The sequence below is a fragment of the Stenella coeruleoalba genome (genome assembly GCF_951394435.1).
Source record: "Stenella coeruleoalba genome assembly, chromosome: 17".
Lineage (NCBI taxonomy): Eukaryota > Metazoa > Chordata > Mammalia > Artiodactyla > Delphinidae > Stenella > Stenella coeruleoalba.
Window position 1 is genome coordinate 70,361,990 of NC_137163.1, and position 23,930 is coordinate 70,385,919.

Here is a 23,930-nt window from a genome sequence, read left to right on the forward strand (position 1 = left end):
GTTAGCCCTCTTGAAATGAAGAGAGATGATGTCTTAAAATACAAGTTTGGCTTCTGTGAGAGAGACTGAAAATAGAAGTAGCTTATAAAGAGAGAGCTGTTTTTTACTCACATATATCTGTTCAAGCTCACAAACTGAATAACCAGAGGTCCAGGTGCCTTGTATCGCGTTCCACCGTCCCTGGGGGATTGTTCTTTTCACACAGACGAAGATGCTCTACACCTCCCCGTCTGCACTCCAGCCACCAGGAAGTGAGAAAGGGAAGAGAAGGGCACATGCTTTTCCTTCAAGGGCACAGCTTAGAAATCGTATGCATAATTTTCTCTCTTATAGCGTTGGCCACAACTTAGTCCTGACTCCAAGGAGAGCTTGGAAATGTTGCCTTTATCTTGGGCAGTCATTTGCCCAGCAAAAAATTAGTTTACCAGGGGAGAAGGGGAAAACAGATCTTGGAGAACACATAGCAAGTTCTGCTACAGACCCTACCTAGGGTGCATCTTCTAGAGAAGATGTGCCTGGATTATCTAAGTTTCAAAACGGAATCTTTGAAATATATATATATATAATCATTTAAAATTATTTAATGCCACTGTAAAAAGCTTTAAAACATTGTGAAAATGTGTGTATGTTTGTGTTGGTATTCATAAAGTTATAGATGGTTTTTACTCTGTTAGGATATTTTACAGTTGTAGGAAGGATTTTATGCTATTGTGGTAACATATGTGTATATATTTTATCTACCATAGCTAGTTGCTTCTATCCTATGTTCTAGACTTTATTTCTTTTATACTTTCTTTCTCTCTCTCCCTCTCACACACACCCTTAGATACCCTCCTGTTTATTGGTACTCTGCTAATAATTAGCCAGCAAGATAATAAAATTGGTCTTGATGGTACTTTTTTCCTTTCCCTTAACTTTTTTTCTTTTTTTTTCTTCTGCGGTACGCGGGCCTCTCACCGCCGCGGCGCCTCCCGCCGCGGAGCACAGGCTCCAGACGCGCAGGCCCAGCGGCTACGGCTCACGGGCCCAGCCGCTCCGCGGCAGGTGGGATCTTCCCGGATCGGGGCACGAACCCGTGTCCCCTGCATCGGCAGGTGGACTCTCAACCACTGCGCCACCAGGGAAGCCCCTCCCTTAATTTTGACCTCGTTTTCTTGACAGTGTCACAATTAGACTTTATAACACCTCGCTTTCTGCCTCAGTTGCCACACCTGATCAGCCAAACTTCCCTTTCTGTCAGCTTTGCACTTTTGCTGCTTTGCGTACCCTCCCAAAAGGGGGCATTCCCATCCTCATGTCTTAAAACGGGAATAGTCTCCCATCATCGATTGAAGGACTATGTATGTCTCCTTCAAAACTGGAAAAACTTTTCCCCGTTTTGTAATTTACAGCTCTCACGCACAGTGAACCTGGACCTTAGGATGCTATTGGTGAGTGTTGGAAGGAGAATTAGAGGAGAATCAGGGACAGGTTCTGTGTTCCTAAAGGACAGGAAATGTGTCTAATCTGCGTTTGTATCTGTATGTGTGTCTAACATGTATATAGGCGATGAATTTACTATCATCCTTAATATTGGGACAGTGATTTTGCTTAAATTCTTTGTGTGCTTGGAAAACTGCTGGCTTTCGCTGTGTGGCAGAGCTGGAATTTGAGTCCAGAGCCCGCGTCCAGAAGCATGTGCCACTGTTCTTAGGTTGATGGTCATCCAGGAAAGCTGAGGATGTGGCCCAGGGTGAGTCGCGGGCAAAGCTTCCAGGCCAGCTTTCTGGAGACCCTGGCTTAGGTTCCTACACTGGGAGCATTTCCAATCAATAGAAAGCCTGTGATCACTCAGATTCCTGGAGATTTCTAACGCTTGACAAGAAAAATCACCTTCCCTTTGGGGAAGAAGATCTGTTATGAGTAGGCGCCAGAAAATGGCGATTTAAGAAATGAAATTTCTGTAGAAAAAAGAAAAGCTGTCCAAGTACTACCTTCACATATGTTTTCTCTTTGATCGTCCCCATATCTAGTTTTCTTATTCTTTTTATGATTACTAGTCCCATTTTATGGATGAGAAAATGAGAGCTAAAGGGTTTAATAACTGACTGATCCCAGCCAGTAAGTTTCAGAAGAAGTACGGGGCTCTTTTTCCTGAATGCATTTCATCTTTGAAACCCAGCACTGATGTGGGCTGGGGCCCAAATGTAGCACAGATTATAACAAATAGGAAAATTAGAAGGATTCAGTTATCTGTGCCCAGGTCCTTTTGTTTTCTCTCTGATTTATCTTCCTGATTCTTAACTGCAAGCCATAACCATGTTGCTCGGCACTCTTGAAACTGGGGACACAAAATACTTTCATTTGGGTTCAGAAAGCACCAGCCAGTGGTTCAGGCTCAGCTGGAATTCCAGGCAGACTCCATATCCCAGAGGGTGCACTTCCTGAGGAGCCCTGATCTCCAGGGTCAGCCTCCTCCTTGGTCCTCTCAAGATGATGACGCCGCCCACACGAGGTGCTAAGTATGTGGTTAAGCTCGTTTCTATTTGATGGTATTTAATCCTCATATTCACGATGGGTTGGTTATATTGGTTATATATTGGTTATATTGGTTATATATATTGGTTATATCGCTGCCCCATTTCATAGCCAAGAGACTTGGAACTTAGGGGGTAAACTCACCTGCCCAAGGTCACAGGGTTGATGCAGGGACCTGGATCAGTCTGTCTCTAAAGCCCCCACTCTTGGCCACCTGGACAGGTGTTGTCTCTCTCACTGAGAACCTTGGGTCCCTGGGACACTGCCTTCCAGCCAACTGAATGACATGAACTTCATGTAAGAAAATGCCACGAATATCCAAACAGAGATACCCACATTCCTTGTTTGTCACTTCTGCTGTCACCAGCCAAGAAGGGAGACTTCTCCTTTCAAGACTGAGTTCTTTTTCCTAATCAATGCTATTTACCTACATAGGCATTTCTACTATCTTAACTTCTCAAACTGTCCTCCACATGTCCCTAGTCATAATTCATTCTAAGTTTTCCTTGCCTCTGCTGCATCCCTACTTCTCCTCTGAAAATCATATATATCACTTCTCCCAAAGTGGAATTCCAGGCTGATACTAACCTATTGTTGTATATTTCATGAATCAATCTTTATAGTGTCCTTAAATTAATACAGGCTCATGGGAGATAATATTCACAAGAGTTGCACAGAAAATGCAATTTAAGGCAGAATTATTCCTCAAACAGTTCAATGATACTAACTGAATTTTATGTGAGGCACTAATTAAAATTTCTGATCTCAGTGACCTATTACTTTAATTTTCTTGTATTTTGCTCTCCATTCAGGCTTATTTACATTGCTTCTGATCTGCAGTCTCTCACATTTCAGGTGCTCACAAATTGTTAAATCATGGAGTCATAAATGCCTACCTAGAAATAGTTTATGGAAACAGTTTCTTCTCAAAACCTAAACTTATTGATTAACTGGTAGGCCCAGTACAGATGTATATGTATATAGATATATGACAAAATCTATACAGATGACGTTACATGTAGATTATGGAAAATCATGCAAAATGCATGAAATCACATATAAAACATATATGTGAAAATCATATATATGCGGTAAATCCATCAAATATAAAAATCATATGTGTATAAAATAATAAATATGACATGATTTTGTACATATATGATTATATATGAGATATGTCTATCTCATATGTATGATTTTACATATATGTATATGGTATTAACATTTTAAGCAAACCTAGGGCCCCTTGCCGTCTGGAAGTCTCGTCTCTGAAGGGTGGGCTGAGTATCCTGGGTCTCCTCTCCTGACACTGCCTGGGAAGTTCTCCAGCTGCTAAGCTGAGAGTGGCTCCAGGAGGGGTTCAGTGTGGCCTCGGGGCGGTGAGGCCTGAGCAGTCACCCGGGTGCTTAACGAGTCTTCCCCCCGCAGGCCAGGCAGATCAGGGACCCTGTCTGCTGGGTGAGGGCTAGGAGAGTGTCGCTCATTTGTCTTGTGGTTCCTGAGCTTCAATGTGCAGTTTCAGACGGACCTGGTTTGCTTCTTACAGGAACCTGCTCAGGCATCATCAGAGGCATTGTGGGCTCTATATTAAAGATGGAGAAATGGACATCTCCTTATGCAAATTGTAAAGTGACTTATGATGTGGCTAAGAAATGGCAGAAACAGGATCAGGGCTTAGTTCTCTTTCCTACTTGACAGCTTTTCCTATCACATCTTCTCTACCTTATTTTCCCTCCAGTTGTTTAATATACCCTCCCACCTCCCACCAGCAGGATACGCTAGCCTGTTGGTACTGCACTCATCGTTTAGATGACGTTTGTGCTACCTGTTTTGAATAGTATGAACATGGAATGTAAATGAATTCTTTTTCCCTTTGATGTCATGGTCCAAAAGTCCTATGCTGGTTGGCAACCTGCTTTCAGCCTCATGTCATTTTACACGTTGACATATGAGCCCATCTCTTTTTCCAGTCCTCTCCCCCAGCCCCTTCAGTAAATTGGGTTTATAATAGAAACACTAAGTCAACGTTAACCAAAGTGATACTGTCAAGTGATATGATAAGACTGCTGGGTGATGTTTTATGGTAATAGAATCTCTTTGGACTTCATTTCCAAGATCATGAGATGGTGCCTTAAGGGCAAACAGAAAATGTGAAAGCCATAGCAGGAGGAAATCTATGGTACATATGTTGCCATTGTGTTTCCATTCCCAGCTTTGTTATGCAAACAAACAAACAAAAAACAAAACCAAACAAAACCCTGTCTTTTCAATTATACTCCAATAAAAACGTTAAAAAAACAACAACAAAAAAAAACCCTGTCTTTTGTTAATACAAAACATGGACAAGAGTTTTTAGAAAAAGAATCCCTATGTGAGGAGATGAAGCTTATAAAATGAATCATAATGTCCAGCCTACCCCATTTTACCCTCCCATAAGGGCATTTAACATAGTTTGGCCACATTCATACGAACCTCTTTATTTAAACCCCTGAGCACTAAAGTGTTATAAATCCCTTCCTTGGTTTCTCTTACCTGATTTAAGACAGACAAAATCTTCAAAGGGAAAAAAATGGAAATCAATGCACAAAGAATGTGAAGAAATATAAGGGGCATTAAAATAGTGAACCTTGAAAAGATTTATGCTCCTGTCTTAGTAACTTTTAGTGCCAGAGGACTGATAGAATGCTCTAGGTAACTTGCCAGGCTGTGGTCTTTCTAAATCCATCCCTACGCCTGGCACCATCTTAAAACTTGGCTTTAGCACCTGTGATCTGTGTGATGGGTTGCAAGTTACGAAACCTCAGTTATTTAATCTGAAAAATGAGAATAATGAGAGCCCCTACTCCATTGGATTGTTGGGAGGATTAAGTATTTTTAAGTACTTTGCACAGTGCCTGGCGTAGAATGAATACTCATTAAATGTTAGCTATCGTGATTATCATACATCTTGATGGACAAAACCAGGCTCCTGAGAATCTAGTCATCTCCTGAGATAATGCCAGAAAAGAGAGGGTTCCAGATTCTCCACCCCTCGAGGACCCACCCGTTTAGCTTTTGCTCTTGCTTAGAGGGACATATTCCTTTCTTAGTAGCCGGGTGATGCAATGATTTTCCCCCATCAACTGAAGCCTCTCCCTTCTAGACACAGAACACGGGAGCTTGTCTTATACTTTACCCATCTTCCTGTACGACACCTTAAGAAACCAAAGGCCATAGGAGCGAGGCAGGAAAGAATGCACAAATTCAACAAACAAAATTCTAATTTGGAGGAATAGAGTAACTCTTAAAAAGTTCAGTCCTAAAGTTATATTGCTGGGTTCGTTGGACAGCGCCTCAAACAGTGGCTTGCACATTTTTACACACCCAAGTGCTAAAGACCCAGAGACACTGGCCAGAAAATAAAGCTGAGTGTTCACAACCTTGCAGAATTTCAGAAAAGCACAAGACTGTGCCGTGTAGATAGATATCCAAGCTACTGGATCACCCACTGGGCTTTCTGTGTGTACTTAACTGCATGAGAGTTCTGGAGAATTATTTTTCTGACCTAAAGTTTTTGGACATATATCATTTCTTGGCAAGAAGCAAAAAATATTTCAAATTCCTTTGGTTTGGTTATTTTTTGTGATGAGCACAGAGTAGATGCCACTGTAGGAAACAGCTACATTGTGAGCAGAGGGGCCTGAAATTTGTGAGTTTGGAGAGTGCAGTAAGTATAATGGTTATATGTCCATTCCTGGGCCAAGGACCATTCTGTTTGCACATGTTAAGTCCGGGAAATAAGGGTCAGTGAATTGTGTTAGAAAGAGGGCAGATGGCTGGATTTTTCCCAGGGAGCAGATTGCTCCTCCCACGAAGGCTCGCACCTGGTTGCCCTGCGGCCTGGCTCTCTGGCCGCCTCTTGGATGACTTGGTCACGCCGACCTCACAAAGATGGGTGTGCATTTGTGCACTGTCTTTTCAATCTGGAAAATAATGTGGATACTGCCAGTGGATTTGCATCTCATCTGAGGAGAAGCGATTCTTTTAACGAAATGCTGCCTGGCTGGTGTGTGTATCTCTATACAAACCAAATGGCCAAGATTCTTCCACAGATTTTCAGAAGAAAATGTGAACGCTAACCAGCTCCACCTTTAAGTGAATCATATCAGAAAACTGGTTCCTTCTTTTCCCTGCACAGAGTCTTTGCAAAGGAAAACAATACTTGGAAGGACTTTGCCCGCCCCAGGCAAGAAGGAACTCAGTTCAGACAAAGCCACTGTGACCAAATTCACCTTCATAAGCTGCTCTGGTGGGAACTGTGCTCCTGGGGCTTGAGCCTGGAACATTCTCTCCTTGCTCAGCTACTCATTACAATCTCTCGAAGGAACAGGAAGTCCAGCAGGAATTATTAATGGTGTGAGGATGACGGATTTAAGAGTGAAGATTGTATAGCTTTGTGGTTCTATGCCTTTCGCTGAAGCAGAACAACGAAGTTTAAGGATGGGGCCCAAAGTGTGAGGTCTGTGATATAACAACTTGTCCCAGTAGAAAATAAGACTGGACATCACTCTATGACCTGTATGGGACCGCAGCTTAATTAGAATATCCCAGTGGGATAGTGCCTCAGAGGTGCTAAAGTGCAGCCCTGAACAAAGCACACCGATCTTGGATACCGTGGTTCTGGAGAAAGCTGGGTTGGGGGCCGAACACAGGGATGGGCGTGGTGCCCATGCCTGCCTTTATGCCACAGACCAGAAACCTTATCCTGGCTAAGGCTGCCTGGCAAGTAATTGCCCGAATGAAGTGCTAAAGCAAGCAGCCGCCGTGTCAGAGAATCTGACCTTGGGAAGATAATGAGACAAGGAGAATTCAGAACAGATGAAAGCCAAGAGCACCTACTTTATCTACTGACAGCCAGAGACACCTTCATGCTCAATCAGTTTCTGCTAATGAGACAAGATGGGGCAAGATGGTGAAACAGCAGTAACAGGCAAACTTTTTTTTTTCAGCTTAATGATCTATAACTTAGCTAGATAAAATCCTCTTTTAGGTCAGGCAGCAACATGAGTCTGAGGGTAAAAAATACAAAACCACCCCCTGAATTGTTTTGGTTTTGTTTACTTTGTAAGGGGAGTGATGAGGTTGAAAGAAATAATAAAGACCGTGCCATTTCCTGGCGGACTCAACCAGAGGGACAGCGTTTAATACGGCTGTGCCTTGGCCAGTGAATCCCTTAAATCATTCTCTCTTACAGACCCTGTCACTAGCTGTTTTAACATCCAACAAGAAATTTAAGTTGCGCCTGTCGCTTTTAATTAATCAGTTCTTTAGTCTCTCTCTTCTGTGCTGCAAGTTATTACATGCCTCCTGGAGATGACACTGCAATTTCCATAAAGTTTTGAATATCTATCAACAGGGGAGTTTTTGGATACCTCCTACTTTCTTTGCAGTTGCAGAAATGGTGCCCAGGTCACGGGAGAGGGAACCACTGGCTGGCTAACTTTCGTGCGCTTGACATGGCAGGAGGAGCACCGTTTAATCTTCCCTCCAACTCTGGGTGGCAATTCCTTTTTTTTTTTTTGGCCGCGCTGTGCAGCATGCGGGATCTTAGTTCCCTGACCAGGGATCGAACCTGTGCCCCCTGCAGTGGGAATGCCGAGTCTTAACCACTGGACCTCCAGGGAAGTCCCTGGGTAGCAATTCTTATTCAGCTTCCTTTATTGATGAGAAAACTGAGGGCACAGAGAAATTATGAAGTCCCCCAGTATTCCATGGTGGGTATGTCATTATTTATATTTATCTTTTTATTGCCAAAGTTCCTGGCCTTTTCACTGCATCCTGATGCTAATAGATAACTTTTCAAGATAGATACATGGGAAGGGGTGAAAATTATAGTCCCGAAAAACAAAGTCAACGTATTTAAGACAAGAAAAGCTGTCTCTGAATTAACTTTTTGGAGAAATACACAATGTGTTTGAAGTAGTGTGATGAGAGATTAGTGGATTGTCATCGGCCTTTATCAGTGCTACCTCGGCTGGGTCCGAAACAGTTTTGTGGGTCCTTGAGCTGCTGAAGACAATTTCTTATCTGATGCCACTGGTGTCTGCACGGGAGTTTTCTTGCCTTCTGAAGAGGGGAAAGGCTATAGCACTGTCTTTAGTCTCTCTACCTGCACCGCTCATCCCCCAAACACACACACACACAAACACACACACACACACCTGTGAAATCACAGGTAGCCGAAGGCTGCTCTCAGGAATGGTAGATGAAGGAAATCAGCGCTGCCATGGATACTTGGGAAATGGAGCTCTCCGCATGGGTTGTCCTCTAAAACTCGAGCCGACGCTCACCTCGGCCAATCTCAGAAAGACTGAGCCATTGCAAGCAAGCAGTGGTTTCTGTATGTCAGTGAAATATGTTACCTGAGGACATGCTTCTCGTGTTGGGAAAGTGGACACTTGCTCAGTGTGACTCCTGATGACTCTGCTCAGGGGTCCTGCAGGGTCAGCTTTCAGAATCAAACGACACAGCCTTGGCGACCGTGCTGGAAACACCATTTATTTTCCTCATTTGCTTAAAGAACCTGCCCAAGCAGCCCCTGTATGGATGGGGGAGGGCTGAGGTCAGGGGAAGGAAAGGGCCAGAAAGGAGAATGAGGCTTTTACTGGTTTATTAGGTGCCCTGGGTCAAAAAATTATTCCTCTTTCTGAAGGTGCATGCCACAGACCCACAAGCCTCTCAGACAACAGCCAACTTGTTTTCTGCCTTAAATTACTCATTCCGCCATGTTAGGATTTTCATCTGTCCTTCCTTTCATTAAAATGAAATAGATTTTATTGTACAAAATCTACATTCATTGTTGAAAAAATGGAAAAAACAGAGAAGCAAAAGGAAAACTATTTAATCGTAATTATACTTCTAATGATAATATTATTAAAGTCTGATGTATAGTCCTCTTCTCCATTTCTATTTCTATTCATACATATACTTTACCAACACACATATAAGCAAAATGAGACAATAACGCAAAGTTCTTTTTGGTAAACTGTTTTTTTTTTTTTTTTTGCCACTTTATGTAAATGAACATCTTCCATATCAATAAATCTATTTCGATGTTAACATTTAAAATTTTTACATGATATTTCATAGTATGGTAGTATCATACTTTATTTAATCAATGTAGAAATTTTAGGCTGTTTGCAAATTTTTTGATATTTTGCATTAAGTTAGAGTTTATGTTTTTGTACAGCTATCTTTTAATACTTGTACAATTAATTCCTTAGTATAAATGTCCTTAAATGGAATTTCTGGGTCAAAGCATATATATTTTAAAAAGCAATTTCTGTTTTTCTCAAAAAATTAGGTTAAAAATGGTTTTCCTTTGCCAGTCCTGAAAAGTGCCGACCGCATAGGCATTTGGTGTCTGTTTCTCTTCCTTTGAACCAATAGCCTTGATCTAAGTCATTACTCTCCACATTAGAAATACCCTAGGGAATTGTTCCCTGAATGAGACATGGGTGCTCATGGTTGTTCTCTCTCCCTCACTGTACACAGACTTGAGTGACAGGGAGCTAAAGGATGATGAGGAAGAGAAGTGCTAAATCCTACAATGGGCAAAACAAAACAAAACACAGACACTTCAAATGACTTAAGCTCCAAAATTTTGGCAATTTATATTCACAGTTGCTGAGAAGGCTTGAAAAGGTGATCCTAGAAAAATAATAAATAATCGTAAAAATAAAACCACGTGAAATTTCTAGGAAATTGGCAGTGAGGAAATTATTTTCTTAATTTAAAAAAAAAGTAAAAAATTCTGGAAACCACATACTGATGAAATTGGCAAATTGGCAAAACAAAACGAAAAACGTAAATAAGAACCAAATGAACTGAGCCAAAGTTGAATTCAACAATGTGTCTGGTCAACATCACCTAAAAGGAGAAACCAACGTTCAGTGCGCTGTGAGGGCAGAGTTAGGAGAGGAAGGAGGGCCAGTGACCGCTATTCACATTTCACGAAGCGGAACCAAAAATCTCTGTGTGGAGTTTCCAAAACCCTACTCCACAGACAAGTACAGGAACCAAGGAACACAACCAAATACGTGGTTAAGCACCAGGGAAATAGAGAGTTTAATTCTGCTGTACCTTGCCCTGGTGCCCTTAGGATGTTGATTTGTATTATATATTACATTATACTGTATTACATTATATTATATTATTGATATATTATATTAAGACATTGGAAAGTATAGTGGGTTTTGCCCTTGTGACAGCCGGACTGCTTTACTCAGTCTCTAAAGATTTCACATTTCCATTGTTTTCCTCTAAACTTTTTATTTTATGTTTACCCACCTTAAAACATCCCTGCTTCTATATGGCCACTTACTTAGCTGTGTAAGTCCTTCCATAGTTTGACTTAAAGAAAGTTTGGCGTTTTTATAGTGGTCACGAAATCCACTTCTTCCAGATTCTCCTTTGGAGTGTTAATATTTCTGGGAAACTAAGGGCTTAACTTGACTCTCCTAGTGCAGCATGCTCTCCAGCACCATGATAATTCGATTTTTGTAATAATTTTTGATGTGATGCTTTGTCAATACTTTTCTAGTGGCCTTTATAAATTGTTCCCTTGGTCTTCTGTCTGTCCATACACTTACTGTCTTTCCTTTGCCCTCCTCCCGTCCTTCAAAAGGATGATGCCTTCTCCACTTGTCCCCTTAAGAGGTTGCAATGAAAGGATTGATGGGAGGAGTCAAGATGGTGGTGTGAGAAGATGTGGAGTTAATGTCTCCCCACAACTAGGGCACCTGCCGGCTGCTGGTGGGGGACTGACCCCCAAGGGGATGGGAGGAACCCCAGAGTGAACTGGTAGGATGTAGGAGGATCAAGGGGGGAGGAGAAGTGGAGGCCAGACAAGATCAGCACCCCTGAGACCGGGGAGATCAGAAGAGGCAGGTAGGAGCGATTGCCTAGCCCACTGTGGCTGGGGAGCTTGCTGAGCTCCCAAGCCGGTTCTCCCCCTTCCAAAGCCCCATCCAGGCTGCATGGGTCCTGGGGCCATAGGAGGGAGGCCGAGGAAATCAGGAGAGGCAGGCAGGAGGGGTCCTCACAGACCCCAGACCAGAGGAGCAGGAGAGGAGAGGAGGACGTTTGCTCCACCCACTCAAGCCCAGGAAGCCTGCTGGGCTCCCAAGTGAGGTCCCCAGCCCTCTGAGATCAGGGATGGGTGGCACGCCTGGCCCCTTCTTTTCCTTGAGCCTAAGCCCCACCCCCCCATGGTCCCAGGGCCTTTTCCAGCCCTGTGGGTCCTGAGCATTGGCCCCACCCAGCCCCCAAACCTCACCCTTGCTTAGGCCCCACCCTCACAGCCAAGGCCTCCCCCCACCACCCTTTTATTTTTTCTTTTCCCTCCTCCTCTTTTTTACTATTGTGGTACTGATGTACTTTCTGGTTGTTGATTCATCTATATTTGTAGTTTTACATTCTTTCTAACATATCTGTTAGTTTCTGAGTCTGAACCACTGGACTAACAGAGAACCTCAGATGCCAGGGAATATTCATTGGAGCAAGGTCTCACAGAGGTCCTCATCTCAGCACCAAGACCCAGCTCTACCCAATAGCCTACAAACTCCAGTGCTGGAAGCCTCAGGCCAAACAACCAGTAAAACAGGAACACAATCCCATTCATAAAAAAAAAAAAAAAGTGAGATGGCAAAAAAATATGTCACAGATGAAGGAGCAAGGTAAAAGCCTACAAGACCAAATAAATGAAGAGGAAATAGGCAATCTACTTGAAAAAGAATTCAGAGTAATGATAGTAAAGATGATCCAGAATCTCAGAAATAGAATGGAAGCACAGATTGAGAAAATACAAGAAATGTTTAACAAAGATCTAGAAGAACTACAAAATAAACTAACAGACATGAACAAGACAATAACTGAAATGAAAAATACACTAGAAGGAATCAATAAGAGAATAACGGAGGCAGAAGAACGAGTAAAGGAGCTGGTAGACAAAATGCTGGAAATAATTGCCAAGGAGCAGAATAAATAAAAGAGAATGGAAAGAATTGAAGACAATCTCAGAGACCTCTGGGACTACACTAAACACACCAACAATTGAATTATAGTGGTTCCAAAACAAAGAAAAGAAAGGGTCTGAGAAAATATTTGAAGAGATTAGCGTTGAAAATTTCCCTAACATGTGAAAGGAAATAGTCACCCAAGTCCAGGAAGCACAGAGAGTCCCATACAGGATAAACCCTAGGAGAAAACACACCAAGACACATGTTAATCAAACTAACAAAAATTAAATTCAAAGAAAAAATATTAAAAGCAGCAAGGGAAAAACAGAAAAATAACATACAAAGGAATCCCCATAAGGTTATCAGCTGATTTTTTCAGTGGAAACTCTGCAGGCCAGAAGGGAGTGGCAGGATATACTTAAAGTGTTGAAAGAGAAAAACCGACAGCCAAGATTACTCTACCCAGCAAGGATCTCATTCAGATTTGATGGAGAAGTCAAAAGCTTTTCAGACAAACAAAAGCTAAGAGAATTCAGCACCACCAAACCAGCTCTACAGCAAATGCTAAAGAAACTTCTCTAAGCGGGAAACACAAGTGAAGAAAAAGACCCACAAAAACAAACCCAAAACAATTAAGAAAATGGTAATAGGAACATACATATTGATAATAACCTTGAATGTAAATGGATTAAATGCCCCAACCAAAAGACACAGACTGGCTGAATGGATACAAAAACAAGACCCATATATATGCTGTCTACAAGAGACCCACTTCAGACCTAGGGACACATACAGACTGAAAGTGAAGGGATGGAAAAAGATATTCCATGACGATGGAAATCAAAAGAAAGCTGGAGTAGCAATACTCATATCAGATAAAATAGACTTTAAAATAAAGACTGTTACAAGAGATGCGGAGGGACACTACATAATGATCAAAGGATCGCTCCAAGAGGAAGATATAACAATTATAAATGTTTGTGCACCCAACATAGGAGCACCTCAATTCATAAGGCAAATGCTAACAACCATGAAAGGAGAAATGGACAATAACACAATAATAGTAGGGGACTTTAACACCCCACTTACACCAATGGACAGATCATCCAAACAGAAAATGAATAAGGAAACACAAGCTGTAAATGACACAATAGACCAGATAGATCTAATTGATACTTTTAGAACATTCCACCCAAAAGTGGCAGAATACGCTTTCTTCTCAAGTGCATATGGAACATTCTCCAAGATAGATCACATCTTGGATCACAAATCAAGCCTCAGGAAATTTAAGAAAATTGAAATCTTATCAAGCATCTTTTCTGAGCACCACGCTATGAGACTGGAAATCAATTACAGGGAAAAAAATGTAAAAAATACAAATACATGGAGGCTAAACAGTTTGCTACTAAATAACCAAGAGATCACTGAAGAAACAACCTAAGTGTCCATCGACGGATGAATGGATAAAGACGATGTGGCACATATATACAATGGAATATTACTCAGCCATAAAAAGAAACGAAATTGAGTTATTTGTAGTGAGGTGGATGGACCTAGAGTCTGTCATACAGAGTGAAGTAAGTCAGAAAGAGAAAAACAAATACTGTATGTTAACACATATATATGGAATCTAAAAAAATGGTACTGATGAACCTAGTGGCAGGGCGGGAATAAAGAGGTAAACGTAGAGAATGGACTTGATGACATGGGGTGGAGGGCAAAGCTCTGCCGAAATGAGAGTAGCATGGACATATACACACTACCGAACGTAAAATAGTTGGCTGGTGGGAAGCAGCAGCACAGCACAGGGAGATTGGCTCGGTGCTTTGCGATGACCTAGAGGGGTGGGATAGGGAGGGTGGGAGGGAGGCTCAAGAGGGAGGAGGTATGGGGCCATGTGTATGCATATGGCTGAATTCAATTTGTTGTGCAACAGAAACTAAGATGGTATTGTGAAGCAATTATACTCCAGTAAAGTTCTATTAAAAAAAAGGGGGGGCTTCCCTGGTGGCGCAGTGGTTGAGAGTTCGCCTGCCGATGCAGGGGATACGGGTTCGTGCCCCGGTCCGGGAAGATCCCACATGCCGCGGAGCGGCTGGGCCCGAGAGCCATGGCCGCTGAGCCTGCGCGTCCGGAGCCTGTGCTCCGCACCGGGAGAGGCCACAACAGTGAGAGGCCCACATACCGCAAAAAAAAAAAAAACAAAAAGGATTGATGAACTTGATCTTTATCCTAGTTTCCTCTAGGTGGTCAGATATGGAAAAGCCTCTCAGAATGTTTACTTCCTAGGACTCTGCTGAAGCTCAGACTTTCAGCTTGGCTCCCCTTGGACTTTACCTTGGAGGAACTCCCCAGGAAAGAAAGCCAAGAGGTAGAATCTTCTATTCCTGAGTCACACACACACGCGCGCACACACACACACACACACACACACACACACACACGCATACACAGCCCTGACCCAACCTGTACCGCCTTTACATTCTGTGCTGCCTCGCCCACTGTAGTCCTCCAGATCCTACAATTCTCATATCAGAATGTGGAGGGGCGGGGGAAGCGAAATATGTTTCCTGCTTCAACTACTCACGAACACGTCTGCATTTGAAAATAATCTGTTCTTTCAGTCATGAATGACAGCCGTTTGAAACAACACATTTCCACATAACAGTCCCACAATGTGTCTAAATTTTACTCCTTGGCCTATTCACAGGTAGTTTCAGGACAGAAGGGGCCTTAGCATCTCGGTGTAGGGCACTAGTGACAAATTGAGAGGAAATAAGGAAGTGCAGCCTTTCTGTAGACTATGTCAATTTCCTTTCCCTTTGTGTCTTTTAAAAGACATGTCCCTTAATTTTTAAATAGTAATTAGAAACAGAAGATATCTCACACCTGAAACTAATATAATACTGTACGTCAACTATATTTTGATACAATTTTTTAATTAAAAAAATAGTCAAGCTGATTTTATCCCCTCATCTTATGATCTATGGAAGCATTTTAAAATTTATTGTAGTTATTAATCGGATAACGTATTGCTGTCGTTACATTAGACAATGGGTATTTTGAAGGCAAGAGCTATATTTTACCAAACTCCTGGTACACAGTAGGCCCTTACTGAGAATTTATTGAACAGGTGATTGAATTTTGTTAATTTACTTGTGTTCTGGGTATGTGGCAGAATAGACCCTAGGCTGGGAGGCAGTGGATCTCTAGATCTAAATGATGGGTCTACAGACGTTATGCTTCCAGTAATTGCCATGTCGTCCTCAGGAATTTACATAACTTTTCTATCAGTTTCCTCACTGGCGTAATAAAGGAGTTGGAGTAGCTCTTCTCTTCTAGATCAAGTCCATGGCCTATTTTTCTTGGTGACATTTAAATTCATTCCCCAATCACCTATGACAAATGGCTCTTTAACAAAGAAAAAGGACAGGTAGGAGGAGACAGAACTGAGAAGTGGTTCTAATAAATCTGGGGCCGTAGTCGATCCCCAAACCTTAGTCCTCACTCATAATTCAGCAGGTGACTTCGCCTCCTTTCCAACTTTTCCTTTCCTAATTGCTTAGACAAAGACTTAAAGGATCTTATTTTTCATTCTTTGAGGACCTGTCACTAATGTCAGGGGAAGGTGACTCAGAGTTGTGCCGGGTGGCCAGCAGAGAGAAGCTAGGTGAGGATGAAAACGGGACACTATTCAGACATTGATTTCTAAGCCTTTGTTTCAGTAAAGTGATTTTAGCCACCTGGAGAGGAGCTATTTTCTAAAATCCCTCTTTGTAAATGCATCTTTTTATGGGCATGATGGATGGTCAGGGTGACAGGCAACACCTGCCCCTGACGGCATGTTATGTTGTCCTGCAGCGAGGTGGTGGGCCCAGTGGGCCTCTCAGGGTGGGGCTCGTCAGAGAGTACGAGTCCTGACCACGGCTCCGTCCTTCAGACTTGTGGGATGACCTTTGAGAAGACACTTCACTAATCTGCGGCTCTGTTTTTTATCATCCATAAACATGGAGGAAATAACAACTTTTCAGCCTTTAGTGGAGAACTAGCTAATAAATCATTGAAACGTGCTTGGCAATAAAATACTCTGCGGAAAAGTGGAAGACTAACTGCATGCAAATGGACTAGAAATGGCAATTGTCCGGAAAAAGTAAACTTTGCTCAAGCCTGCATGAGGGAAAATGAACATATTCTCAGCAGAACATCTTTGAAATGATGAACGAAAGTTTTATTTGATCTGTCCGGCTCCCTGGACGGAATGCACTGGATGGTCATGGGTCTCGGTGTAGCTTGAGTTGAGGAATGTGGTCCCTTAGGTAGCGTATGGGTCTTACTGGAGTTGTAATTCTGCCCCCAAAGAAGAGAGTCTGAACTGGTATGCCTGTTCCCAAAAGTCAGAGTAGAGCCAGGGGGCAGATAGTTTGAAAGGAAGCAGGAGAAAGGAGGCCTTTGAAGGAGAGAGCATCCTGTTACAGGGATCTTTTTTTTATGTTATTGTCCTTCTGCTGGTTTATTGAAGTCTTGAAGGCAAAAGCCCAGAGTTTCCCAAACTTCAGTAGGTTTTCAAAATCTAGTTAATGACCCCACCTTGAACTTCAATGTTTAAATTTCTTTCCACCCCAGTACAAGATCGCTTCCCGTCTGTCCACTCCTCCAGTATAAATCCTGTTCATCCCTCAAGACCCCTGCGTCTAGCAGTTTCTCCCAACTGTGCGTCTTTACCTTTGATGACTTTGGACTCCAAAGCCCCATCACGTTTGGCCTCAGCTCATCTCGCAATCTTGGCTGCAGCTAGCACATAGAGCACCTTTGTGCAAATTACATGAGGCTCCCTACCCGGAGGATGGATAAATTACACGAAACTCCACCTGCCCTACTCTGACCCCCTTTCTGTCCTGTCCACCGCACTTCCTCTCCTTGTCTTCTCCAATGCCCATTTTCAGTGCACAGACTTTAGGTTCTGTGCGGGGCTCTGGATGAATTATTCTGTCCTCTCTGGTCCTGTAGTGCGTGGCTCTCCGTGTCCTCTGTGTGTTCATGCTGAAGATCACCTCTCAGCAAGCTCAGCTTCTCAATGTGCCTCAGCCAGTGCTGACCAAACCTGCTGGACTCGCTTAGGAGCTTGTAGCTGCAGGGCTGACCTGGCACGAATCCCACCTTCTTGCCATCATCCCTGTCAGCCCATGTCTTGAATCTCCACTAGTCCTGTTAGTTCTCAGGATTGAACTGTAGCTTTGTTATCCTTTCATTCCCCCGAAACCATTTTGCTTTCATTATAGAAACAATGCATGCTCTTGCAGAAATAATTGGAAAAAGATGGTGCAAAACAGAAAATATAAATTACACATAGTCTCAACTCCCAACCCATTTTGTGTGGCTGTGTAGACTTTTTAGTGCTGTAGATCCTTGCACACACTCGCACAGGTTTATCAAAAATGGAGTCATCCGGGCTTCCCTGGTGGCGCAGTGGTCGAGAGTCCGCCTGCGGATGCAGGGGACACGGGTTCGTGCCCCGGCCCGGGAAGATCCCACGTGCCGCGGAGCGGCTGGGCCCGTGAGCCATGGCCGCTGAGCCTGCGCGTCCGGAGCCTGTGCTCCGCAACGGGAGAGGCCGCAACAGTGAGAGGCCCGCGTACCGCAAAATAAATAAATAAACAAAAATGGAGTCATCCAAAATACGCATTTTATATGCTTATGTTTTTCATTTAGCATGATGTTCTCAGTCAAGAATAAACGGTGCCCTTCATGCTTGTTATTATTAAATATAATGAGAAAAAGTGATTTTTGAATAGCTACACGGTGTACCTTTATATAACTATTTGAAAATTTTTGTCAACCTCCTAGTGTAGGACATTAGCATTGTTTCCCACTTTCCACTCTGACAGATGAATATAAACATAGATGTGTCTCCGGTCAATCAGCTTCTCTCCATCTCCATTGCCCCTCCCTGGTCCAAGTGACCACTGTCTCTCTCATGCAGGACTGTGGTCTGGCCCAGTGGTCCAGGATGGGCTGGAATCAGAATGCTGAAGTTTGGGTCCTGGATCTAAGTCTTATAACTGTGATCTTGGGGGAGTGATTTGGTCTCCCTTTGCCTAGGTTTTATCATCTGTTATATGGAGGTATAACTGGTAAGGATACCTGTTTCAAGAGGTATTAAGAGAAACAATAAAATACTGTATGTCAGGCACTTGGAATATTGACAAGCATGTAAGACATTCTCAATAAATGCTCCTTTTTCCACAACTCACTCATCACTTGCACCCACTCTTGCCCTAATGTGCTTCGTTTTCCACATGGTAACTAACATTCCATCAATGCGTTTTTCCAAACAAAGTTTACAGATACGTGCATGTATATTGAATAGATGCAGTATAGCCTCTATCTAGATTTAAAAGGGGAGCCCAAGTATACATATTATTGAGAAAGGGGTTCTTCATTTCCCTGTGCTTTCAGAGAAAAACATGTTATGATTTGAAGCACTTTCCTGACATTCATTAGGCCTTTAGAATGAAGCAGTAAATTTGTGTTTTCTACATTTCCCCAATATTATGCCACATATCACCACAACTTGTCCCCAAATTCATCCCCACCTCAAACAGAGGTTTCCTGATGAAGTCATTAGGAGTCTGTAGTAATTCACGGAGAACTTCGTGAGAGAAAGCAGCCAAGATTTTTTTTTTTTTTTTTTGCGGTACGCGGGCCTCTCACTGTTGCGGCCTCTCCCATTGCGGAGCACAGGCTCCGGACGCGCAGGCTCAGCGGCCATGGCCCACGGGCCCAGCCGCTCCGCGGCATGTGGGATCTTCCCGGACCGGGGCACGAACTCGTGTCCCCTGCATCGGCAGGCGGACTCTCAACCACTGCACCACCAGGGAAGCCCCAAGATTATTTTTGATAAATTCTTCAGAACATTAATTTAACATCTTGTTCTCTAAAATATGTTCTCTTTGGTGGTGATAATTACTGCAGATGTGAGTGAAGCTGAGGTTGAATCATTTAAGAACTCAACATTCACAAATATGCCCAGTGGAGCTTATTCCTGATACTGATGCTTAGGCAGTGATTTGAATAATGAAGTCTTACTGTGTTTCAAGAAAATCAACCACGTATGGAGATGGTTAAGTTTAGGTATTCTCTAAAAATAAACATTCTTTCACTCAGTTAAGAAGGGCCCTTATGCAAGCATTTGGGGGCTTATAAAGGTATGATCCTTGGAAGAAGTGTGTGTTTGCGATTAGTAGGATCATGGGAGAAGTTAGAGTCAAATTATAAAACGTGCCAGCAATAATAATCCTATGAAACTAGTCCAACTGAAGGGCGTGGATAATGGTCAATTATTACTGAGGGACTGACCCTGATTCATGCTTGTAACAGAGCCTCTTCCCTCAGGAGTGATTTTTGTCTAATTTTTGGCAAGTTTCTTTCCAATAACCTTCATCTCTTGTAGGGGTATGATATCATTCTTTGGGTTTTGAAAAGTTGACAGTTTTCTAAAAACAAATCAAACTGTTAGAAAAATAGGGCAATTATGAAGATTAAGCGTAGCCTATATTTTATTATTTTGTCAGGATCTGCATGTGTGTGTGTGTGTGTGTGTGTGTGTGTGTGTGTGTGTATGTGTGTATAAAGAGGCTGTCTTTTGGGTGGGCATGAGATGAACACTCCAGGAAATGTGACACAAGCTTCTTTGGTGAAGTGTAGATTAGATCATTTTAGAGCAGGAAGAGGTACGTTTCAGATCAGTGGGGCCAATTTTTTCATTTTACAAGTGGAAAAACAGCTACAAAGAACCTAAAGACTACTCCAAAGACACAGCGTGTTTGTGACTCGGGGTAAAGGGCAAAACAGGACAGCTCTCCAAATTTAGGTGTAGTCAATGAGATCATAACTTCTGATTTTTTTGATAAAAGTTTTTTTAAAAAAGAAAGAGAGACCATAATAAAACTACTACTAGTATGAGCTATTTAGACTAGTTTCAGGCCCATCAGATTTTATGTTTTCCAAGGCAGCAGTAGCCTCTGTTGAAAGCACTAGGGCAGGGATTATATCCCTAACTCACCTTGGCAAGGAACAGAAATCATGTTTCCAGGAAGAAAAATGGAGGGAAAGTCTATACGCAGGTAGCCAGATATGAATGTTCAGACTTATTTTCATATGAAACTTTTGTCCTCCTTTCCTTGGTACATTAGAGGGAGTTGTTGTTTAAATCCCGCCTACCTTTGAGGAAGAGAGACTTAGTTTTAGATTGTTTCGGGAGCTTTAGATTCAAGGGCCATCAAAGCCTACTGGGAAGGAATGAAGGAGTGGGGTGTATGGGAAGCAGATGACTGAGAAAAAAGGGGAATTAAGTGACAGAGACACAATGTCTCAGGCAAGCAGCGGGGAGAGCTAGGTTTTACCCTCCCCTTCCAGACTAAAAAGCTTTCCCTGGACTTGGGGAAGGGATGTTGGAGAGAAGCCTGTGAGTCTGTGGTCCTGAGAGCACTGGGGCCAGGTTCCAGCAGCACCGTCCAGAGGAGGGGAGCTCCAAGACGGGAAGGGTTGCAGGGTTCAGCTGGGTAGGTCAGACCAGAGTCTCCGAGCAGATTCGAGTGACGGAGAAGTGCAGAGGCGTGTAAAGCTTTCAGCTGAGCGCCCATTGTCCGCACCAAGGACTTTGCTGACGTCCCTTCTCTTGGTTCACTGAGGAGCTGAGCTCATCCACACCCAGGGTCTTTCCAGGGGAAGTTGTGTGACTCTCTGTGGACAATGAAACTCGCTAGGGTACCCTAAGCCCAAGAAGGGGTAGGGACCCCAGACACATACTGGAGTTAGGGTGGGATCTGGAAGGAGCGGAAGCCTTTTCCTTTGGATTTGGAGAGGCTGAGCTGAACGAGCTTAGACCACCCCGCCCCAAGATGGAAGAGAGGTTAGTGACATCCTGCCAATGCAGAGGAACCCCAACTCTGGGAGTGCCTCAAAAAGCCCGATATAAGTACCGACTGCTTCTTTAAGTCACTTTGATATTTAAGTTCACTGACTCTCAGGACTGAAAAAGTGGCATTTCTCAAACCAGGAATGAAGGTGAAAATCTCATTATTGCATCGCAGTGAGGCAGGCCTCCTCCCCAAGCTCCAGCTGTGCCTATGCCCTTGTTTAAACCTCTTTTGAGCATCCACACTAAAAAGGTAGAAATAGGGAATGGAGACACACCTGCGAACAAAACAGACTTCGGTCTTTCTGACTTGTAGCTACTCTAGTTCTTGACCATCCTTCTGCCATCAGTCAGTGTGGGACTTGCCTAAGGCTGCCCATTGACAGCTCCTAATCTGTGAGCTTCCGTGATCACTACATTTTGGTGAGATTGTTTATAATCTTTCTAGACAGTGTGTTTCGTTCACCTGCAGCAGAAACAGGGGGGTGAGCTTACAAAGACCCCTCAGAAATACCTGATTGAACTTCTTGGGCTATAACAAATAACCAAAATGATGAGTGTAGGTCAGCAGATGTCTCTGTGAGTAATAAGTGGTAAAAATACACGGATACAACACGTTTAGAATTTGGAATATTCTACAGGGCAACTGATCTGGTTTTCTTAAGAAGACCATGGCATGAAAAGGGGGCGGGGCAGCTCTAAACTTAAAATGACCTTAAAAACATAACAAACAAATGCAATGTGTGGACCTTTTTTTGACATTGATTCAAACGAACTAGCTGGAGAAGGACAGTTGTAGGACAGTCAGAGGAATTTGAATATGGTTTAGTGTTAGGTGATATTAAGGAATTATTATTTTTATTATAGTAATAATATCGTGTTTCTATAAGAACGCTGTTTTCAGAGACGTTTATAAGAGTCCTTCTAGATCACGTTTGAGATTTGCTTTAAACTACTTCACCAGATAAAAAGATGCAATTCTGGAAAAACGTTCATCATTCTTCAGTGTAGATGATGGCTTTATGGAGATTAACTCTATCATTCCATTTTTACTTCCATGTTAAAAATTTTAAATAAAAAGTTTACCAAGTGTGTAGACCCTGATTCTCGATGCCAGTTAATGTGAAGACCCAGGGATGCACTTGATTTCTTCAGCTGTTCCTGCCTGATGAATTAATCGATAAATGTTATTTTTGTCTGATCCACCTGAGTGCTATTTAAATTGTTATTTATTTGTCCAACGATCCAGTAACCATTATTCACTTGTTCATTTATTCAACCAACCTGCAGAATCTGATGCCAGCTACACTCATGTGAAGAATGCTCTTTCTTTTCCTCCTTCCTGTTCTGGAACTCAGACAGTGGTATTCTTCCCTCTGTGCTGCCATCAACCACCTCCTCTCCTAGGTTTCCTTCTGTTCAAATCAACTACAACAAGGAACTTATTCCCTCCACATATTCTGTTTGAGTGGGGAAGGAGGCATGACCAAATAAAAAAGATAATGAACTTTAGGGGTAGATCTGAATTCAACTTCTGACTCTGCCAATTGCCTGCTATGTGACCTGGGGTACATGCCGTGCCCTGTGAGACCCTCATCAGTAAAATAAAGGCAAAGCATGCTTAATGCCTGGTGTGGCAGGTACTGCAGGGCGCCCACCGCTATTCCATCGGCGCTCATGTTTTTATCCAGGCCCACAGCTTCCCATTGCAAGTATCTATGACTCTGCCTGAAGAAGTTTCTCTCTGGACAGAAAGGCTTTGCTGTCTTGTGCTTCAGTTTCCCTTGCCTTGTCTCAAAATACTGAGTAAAGTTTTATTAAATGTTTGTGATCTGAATGTATGATTCAGTGAGAAAGTGGGAAGAAGAGATCGGGAAAGAAAACCTAGCAATGGTCCAGAGCAAGTGGTGATAACTGACAACTAGGACTGGAGACACCAGTCCCTAGGAATTCTTAAAAATATTTCAGGAAGGAGTCTGAACTCCTGCAGCTGCATAAGATCGGAGTAGGGTTGTTTTCCTTTGGGATCGATGACTCTATTCCCGGAAAACTTGGAGACATAGGTCATGAAAGGTTTCCCAAATCAACACATTTCTCATAACTCAGAGGACCTCGCTATGGAAATTCTGGAACGTTTCCCCAGTGGATCAGTGAGGTACACCCATGTTTAGAGATAATGACTCAACTGTAGTAGGTGGCCAGCAATCCAAATTACAGGGTGGAAGGGAGTATGAGGTCATGGGTAGGACAGAGTAATAAGCATTTCTAGAAAGTGGGAACATTCCTAAGAAGAACATCCATGCGGTTCCAGGCACCACACGCGATTTGAAACAGAACTCCAGTAAGCAACAGTATTCTTCCTTTGTAAATTGGAGATAATACAATTACTACTTCCCAAGGCGGTGGTGACAATCTAATAAGTTTATATGCGTGAAGCACTTATAACAATGCTTGGCACAGAGCACGTGCAATATAAGCTTTGCTGTTGTTATCATCAG

General features: G+C 42.8%; 1 long non-coding RNA gene across 1 annotated transcript in view; it reads left to right on the forward strand.

Moving 5' to 3' along the window:
- Positions 1-23,930, forward strand: part of LOC307176200 — a 164,025-nt gene that overhangs the window by 22,308 nt on the left and 117,787 nt on the right. The window lies entirely within an intron of this gene.